Genomic DNA, 7,604 nt, shown 5'->3' on the forward strand with positions numbered 1-7,604 from the left:
AACTTCAGGGCAATCTCCCTAATGAACATAGATGAAAAATCTTCAGTAAGATACTGACAAACAGAATGCAGCGAATCATAAAGGAAATCATACACCATGACCAAGCAGAATTCACCCCAAGAATGCAGGAAAGGTCCAACATACATAAATCAATAAACATAATAAATCACATTAACAGCCAAGGATAAAAACCACTTAATCAATCACATCAATAGATGCAGAAAAAGCATTTGACAAAGTCCAACACCCGCTCATGATTAAAAAAAAAGAAAAAACCGACAGAACACTAGAATAGATGGTCTTTATCTCAATCTGAGAAAAGCCATCTATGACAAACCAATAGCCAACATACTAAATGGCCAAAACTAAAACTGTCACTCTAAAAGCAGGAATAAGACAAAGGTGTCCACTGTCCAGATTCTTATTCAATATAGTTCTGGAAACTTTAGACACAGCAATTAGACAAGAGAAAGATAAAAGGGATAGCAACAGGAAAGGAAAAAATTAAATTATCATTATTTGCAGATAATATGATATTCTACATAGAACACTCCAAAAACTCCACTAAAAATCACTAGATTTAATAAACAAATTCAGTAGCATAGCAGAAAATAAAGTCAACACTCAAAAACCAATAGCCTTCCTGTACACAAATAACAAACTCAGTGTGAGAGAAATTAGAGAAATAACACCTTTCACAACAGCATCCCTCAAAATAAAATATCTAGGAATCAATCTAACAAAGGAGATAAAAGACTTCCACATTGAAAAGTAGTACTCTGAAAAAGGAGATCAAAGAGGATATCAGAAAATGGAAAGATATCCTCTGCTCTTGGGTAGGAAAAACCAATACGGTGAAAATGAACCATTCTCCCAAAACTATTACACAGATTTAATAAAACTCTGACCAAAATTCCCACAGCCTATCTTATAGAATTAGAGAAAGTAATCCAAAAATTCATCTGGAACAAGAAGAGAGCTAAAATAGCAAAGGCAATTCTGGGCCACAAAGACAAAGCAGGGGCACCATAACCCCAAATTTGAAATGATACTATAAAGCTACTGTGATAAGGCAAAAAAAAAGCAAACAAACACACCTGCGGATCAATGGACAGATTAGAAGCTTCAGAAACAGCTCCAAACACGCTCAGCCACTTTACCTTCGACAAGGGCACCAAACGTGTTCACTGGAAGAAAGACAGCCTCTTCAATTAATGGTGCTGGAAAAACTGGCTCTGCTCACGCTGAAGATTAAGATTGGACCTTTCACCATGCACTAAACTAAGATTGAAATGGATCAAAGATCTTAATATTAAGACAGAAACATTAAATCTTCTGGAAGACAGACTAGGTAGAACTCTTGAAGACACTGGTGTAGGCAAAGACTTTAAGAACAAAACCCCTATGGGACAGGACATATTACAAAGAATCAACAACTTGGACCTCATCTTATTAAAAAGCTTTGCATAGCAAGAAGAACCACCAGCAGAGTGAAGAGACAACACACAGTGTGGGGAAAATTTCTTCCAGCTGTTCCTCAGACAAAGGACTACTAGCTACAATTTATAAAGAACTCAAAAATAATAACATCCCCAAATTTAAAGACCCAATCCAAAAATGAGTATCTGAAATGAACAGACACTTCTCAGATTAAGAAGTATAAACAGCAAATAAATATATGAAAAAATGTTCAGCATCATTGGTCATTCAAGAGATGCAAATTAAAACAACCCTGAGATTCCATTTCACCCCAGAAAGAATGGCTGACATCAAGAAATCAGCCAACACTAAGATAACAATGTACAATGTATTAATTATTGAAACTGTCCTATTAATCAGTTTTGAAACTGTCTCATTGCTATTTGTTTCTCAATAAAAAAAAACAGAAAAAAAAATCAGCCAAAACCAGAAGAAACCCTCCTTCACTGTTAGTGGGAGTGCAGACTGATACAGCCACTGTGCAAATCAGTATATAGATTTCTCACAAACTAGGATTAGACAGAGGTTCCATTCAACCTGCTAGTTCCCTTCTTGGTATCTTCCTGAAAGAATACAGCATCACACCACAATGATATATGTGTATCCATGTTCACAGTACCAGTTTATAATAACCAAGTCTTGGAAACAGTCCCTGAACTGGTGAATGGATAAAAAAAGATACAGGTTTTTTCATATACTGGAATACTACTCTGCCATAAAGAAGGACAAACTCAAAAGAGATTTCTAGGTAAATAGATGCAACTTGAAACCATATTCTTTTTTTTTTTTTTTTTTTGGCAGAACCAGGGATTGAACTCAGGCCCTTGCACTTGCCAGGGAAGCGTTTATTCCACTGAGCCATCTCCCCAGCCCTGAGACCATATTCTTAATGGAAATGAGTGGGCACACATGTAAATACTGTACTGTTTTTCTGGTGCGAGAAATAAGTAAATAAGACCAAAATGTATAATAGATATTGTGAAATAGGAGGAAAAATGTCCAAATAAAAATGGGGGTGGGGAGGGAGGTACCTTAGCAGCAGCATAAGCACCTGTCTGGCTAACATAGGGTCCTGAGTTCGATCCCCAGTACCACAAAAACAACAATAACAATAAAAAGAAGAAGAAAAAAAGAGAATGGGAACAGGGGAGGGAGGAGAAAGGAAAGAAGAGACAAGAAAAAACTGAGAAAAGGAAAAAAATGAAAATAAAGCCTTTGGGGCTGGCGAGATAGGTCAGTGGGCTAAAGCACCTGCTTAGGCAAGCGCCAGCACCACATGCTGCACCAGCCCTGCAGCAGGCTGAGCCATGGGGACACACACCTGTAATCCCAGCACTGGGGAGGCAGAAAGCAGGAGGATCACCACGAGTCCAAGCTATGTCATGAGACCCTGCAACAACCAAATACTAAGAAAGAAGAAAGAAAGACAGGCAGGCAGGCAGGCAGCCTTTTTAAATAAAGTGGGGAAAGGTGTTGAACAGAGGGGAGGGAAATGGGAAAAAAAGAAGTGAGACACATCACGTACAGGTTCAAATTCCCTCCAGTGAATGTGCTCATTATGTACCCCTAAAATATATACATAACTAAAATTAATTTTTAAAAAGTATTTTAACTCAAATGGTCTTTTCTTCTATGAAATGCCTGTTGCATTTCCTTCTCCCTGGTCTTCCATATACATTTTTCTTTCTTTTTTGCTTCTAAACAAGATGCATGCCAGACCATTTGGTGACATCGTAGCCCACACTAAGATATCTGGTCTGATTCATCCATCAGCGAAGGACTGAAATTTCACATAGCTACACACAGTATTCGCCTCTGCCTCTTCAGAGCTTCCAGATCTGGGGACTCTCGATGATCTAAGCTGGGTTTGCTCCACGCTATCCCACACTTCCAACTCCATAGGGTGGCACAATCCCTCACCCCTTAGCGGGGGGATACATTCCAACAGTCCTCATAGATACCTGAAGCTGACAGCAATACTGAAATCTATATGTACTGTTTCTGCTATCATGGAACTAACAGGCAGGTAGCACATACAGCATGGATACTCTGGACAAAGGGATAATTCACATTCCGGTTAGAATGTCATAGGATAGCACAGAATTTCATTACACTTCTCAGCAATGTGCAGTTTGAAACTTACACAAAGTATTTTCTTCTGAAATTTCCTTTTATATGTAAAGCTTTCAGTTATTTTATTTATTTATTTATTTATTTATTTATTTATTTATTTATTTATTTATTTATTTATTTTGGTACTGGGATTGAACTCAGGACCCTGTGCTTGCCAGGGAAGTGCTTATTCTACTGAGCTGTCTTCCCAGGCCCTGAAATTTCCTTTTTTATATTTTCAGAACACAGGTAACTGAAACCACAGAAAACAAAACCAAAAGCAAAGAGGGATTACTATGTAGCAAGTGCCATGACACAACTCTGTCTTCCTGTTGTGTAGCTGGCGGACCTGACGTATTCTTGGCCAATGTAAACCTGGACATGTCAGAGGGGAGGGTCAATCTCTGTGGCGTTTGCTTTGCATGTTGATCCAAATAAAACAACATGCTTTCTTTTTATTTTGTTGACAATTTATTAGCAGTTAGTTCAAGATGGCACATTAATGGAGAAAGGTTCCACTTTTAACAGAACTCAAAAGGAGGGCCAGGGAGATAGCTCAGTAGAATAAGCATTTGTCTGGCAAGCTCAAGGTCCTGAGTTCAATCCCTGGTACCACAAAAAAAAACCAAAAAAACAAAAAACCCTCAATAGTTCAAGAGCCCTGACTTGTTAGGAGAAAAAAAAAAAAAGCCAGGGAGATAGCTTAGCAGCACAAGCACCTGCCCCGCAAGCACACAGTCCCAAGGATCCCTGGAACAAAAAAATAAAAAAGAGCCCTTGTATGGCAACCTGGGTGGGTAACAGTGCCTCTCCGGCCTTCCGCACCCGCCAAGGTAGTCTCTGCCTGCGCCCCTAGTGTACCCTGCACCCCTTTAATCAGCCCTCTCCTCTCCTGTACAGCTTCTATCTAGATGGTCCCCAAGGCCTTCGTGCTCACAGGCGGGGCTTTATGGAGGTGGCTGCATCTGGGGTGTGTGAATACAGTTAAGAATGTACAGCCAATACAATAAGCTTGTAGTCTGAATGGAAGAAAAGGGAAAGGAAAGCTGGCGGCGGCGGCTTCCTGCCTACCCTGCCCTGGACTGGCTCTCCTCCGCCATGCCCCTCCGCCTTACAGCCAGCTGGCTGTGGCCTGAAACCTCGACAAACTGCGAGCTAAAACAAACCCTTCCTCATTAAAAAAGACAGACAGACAGACAGACAGACAGACAGACATAGAGAGGGAAAGGGAAAGAGGGAGAGAGGGAGAGGGAGACCATCTGGTGATATAATATGAACAGCTTCTACAAACAACCCAGTAAGTGGTAAATGCATGCTGTAACCAACATTAGTAACACTTCAAGACAAGTCTTGGTTTTTGGCTTACAAGAGGAAATGTGTGCATGTGGCACAGAGAACCAAGTGGCAAACTTTCAAACTGAAGTGTGACACATCAATCTGGATTCTTTCTGAATCTTCACTGCTTGTAAGTGCTGCTGATTCGATCCCAGCCCTGCAAATCAATAATCTTAGCGGGGGAGGGGGAGGGGACACCTGTAATCCCAGCACTCGGAGGCTGGGGCAGGAGCATCACAGAGAGTTCAAGGCCTACATGGGATACACAGTGAAGTCAAAGCCATCCTCAACTACACAGTGAGACTCTGTCTCAAAACACCAGGGGGAAAAAACAAAGTAAGCATTAGCTTCCCAACAAGAAACTGCTAAGTTCCTTGCCTATCTGCTTTCTTTTTGGGGTGCTGGGGATCAAACTAATGGCCTTTTTGCATGCAAGACAAGTGTTCTACACTGAAGTGTGCTTCCAGCTCAGTTCACAGACTATTTGAAAGGATATTTGGTTTCTTTCTCAGAACTAGGGATTGAACTCAGGGCCTCACTGAGCTGCATCCTCAGCCCTTTTTAATTTTGACACAGGGCCTCACTAAATCGCTAAATTGTTCAGGCTGGGCTTGATGGCGATCCTTCTGCCTCAGCCTCTGTGGGCAGGGACTATACACATGCACCACCACCTCTTGCTGGAAGGCAGAATACTTTCTCTAAACCTCTCCTGAGGACAAGCACTCCAGAAGCACTATTTACCTGATGCTGAGCACTCCAAGTTCACCCAGGCACGACGCTTGCTCCTTCCCATGCCTGGTCCTAGTACACGCAGCCCCACGCAACAGTTACCAAGCACCTCGGGAAAGAGGAGAAAATCAAAGTCTCCCGAGGTTCAAGGTTCACCTACAGCCACAAAACTAGGTCATCAGGCCTGGAACCTAGCCCGGGTGGCCAATCCCTCCCTTCTGAGCACACCATTCTTTCTCCAACCTCTGGCCCTCCCTGCTTCCATCCTGGGAAGCCCTGGTTCCTGACAGGCATGTGAGGGAAGTGGCACCATAAGACCCATCACCACCCTGCACTGTTGGAACTGGCCAAGCCTGGACCCCTCTGGTATAAAACAATGAATTTTCCCCACATCTAAACAAATTTTCTTCTCTGGCTGCTTGGGACAGGGTCTCACTATGTAATTCAGGCTAGCCTGAGCTTTCTGTGTAGACTATGCTGATATCTACGCTGCTGGGATGCTCCCCACATCCCAGAATTACAGGCGAGCGCCACCACACCTGGCTTCATCTGCCACAACTACTCTGCATGGAGTCTAAGTAAGAAAGCCTAGGACTGGGGAGGTAGCTCAGTAGAATAAGTGCCTGCCTGGCAAGTGTAAGGTCCTGAGTTCAGTACCTGTTACTGCAAGAAAAAAAAAAAAAAAAAAAAGCCTGAGTACTGATAAAAGGTTCAGGGAAGTAAATCGCTCTCTCTCCTGACCACAGGAGATACAAGCCCACATGGGCACATCCATGAGATGGGGTACAAGAACAGCCGGCTTGAGGTTAAGCTGGAAGAACAGCAGGTACAAGAACTGCATGGACATGGGCTGGAGAGATGGCTCAGTGGTCTAAAGCACCTACTTGGAACAAACTAAGCTAAGCAAAGCACAGGGACCACGGTTCGATCCCCCAGCATCACATGCCAGCCAGCCGCGCCCCCTGGTGGGCTGAGCTGGCCACACACACACACACACACACACACAAAATAAATGTTAAAAAAAAAAATTTAAAAAAAAGAACTGCATGGACCAGTCTGGACTTTTTTAGTGATTAGTCACTAGGCAACCTCATGCCATGTGATACTCACTTTGCAAAGGTATAAATAAATGTCCCTACTGTTGTTCTAGGGTCCTTTGCCAATCAAGCACAGGCCACCACCTGACCCAACTGTGGCCTTTTTTGTCTATCTTTTCCTCATTCCTGCCGCTGTTTCTCCCTGAGGTACCCAAGACACCAACAAGTTCCACAAGACTTGGCTCCAGGGTCAATGGAGAACGGGAAGGCTTGGGCACACATTTTTTGTTTGTTTGTTCTTTAAGATTTTAATTTTTTTTTTATGTACTTAGTACAGGGTCTACAGGTCTCACTACGTAGATCAGACTTGTAATGATCCTCCTGTTTCAGCTTCCCAAACGCTGGGATTATAGGCACGTGCCACCACGCCCAGTCTCAATTGCTGTCTCAGGGGGCCTTGGGGACGGGGCCAGCATGGTACACAGGGGATTGAATCTTGGTCCCTGAAAGCAGGCTCATTAGCCCGCTGAGCTATCTGGCCAGCCCCTAAGGCACACATTTTTGACAGACAGTCTCACCAGGCTCACCAGGCTCAGTGGTGCTCACCTGTAATCCCAGCTACTCAGGGGACTGTACCGTTCAGGCCCAGCCTGAGCAATTTAGAGAGACCATCTCAAAAAATGAAAAGGGAGCTGGGCTGGGCGTGGTGGGTGTGATTTATGCAAATCCAGCACGCTGGAGGCTGAGGCAGGAGAATCATTATCTGGGCTACATAGTGGGTTGAGGGCCAGCCTGGACTACATAGTAAGACTCGGTCTCAAAAAAAAAAAAAACCAACAAAAGGGCTGGTGAGATGGCTCAGTGGTCTAAAGCACCTACTTAGAACAAGCTTAGCTAAAGCACAGGGGCTGC

The 7,604-nt window shown here is 43.2% G+C and overlaps 1 protein-coding gene across 1 annotated transcript in view; it reads right to left on the reverse strand.

Annotated features, from left to right (window-relative positions):
• The window catches only part of Rab33b (RAB33B, member RAS oncogene family), a 21,431-nt gene that overhangs the window by 6,808 nt on the left and 7,019 nt on the right, over nucleotides 1-7,604 (reverse strand). The window lies entirely within an intron of this gene.

Source organism: Octodon degus, unplaced genomic scaffold (genome assembly GCF_000260255.1).
Source record: "Octodon degus isolate 3935 unplaced genomic scaffold, OctDeg1.0 scaffold00180, whole genome shotgun sequence".
Lineage (NCBI taxonomy): Eukaryota > Metazoa > Chordata > Mammalia > Rodentia > Octodontidae > Octodon > Octodon degus.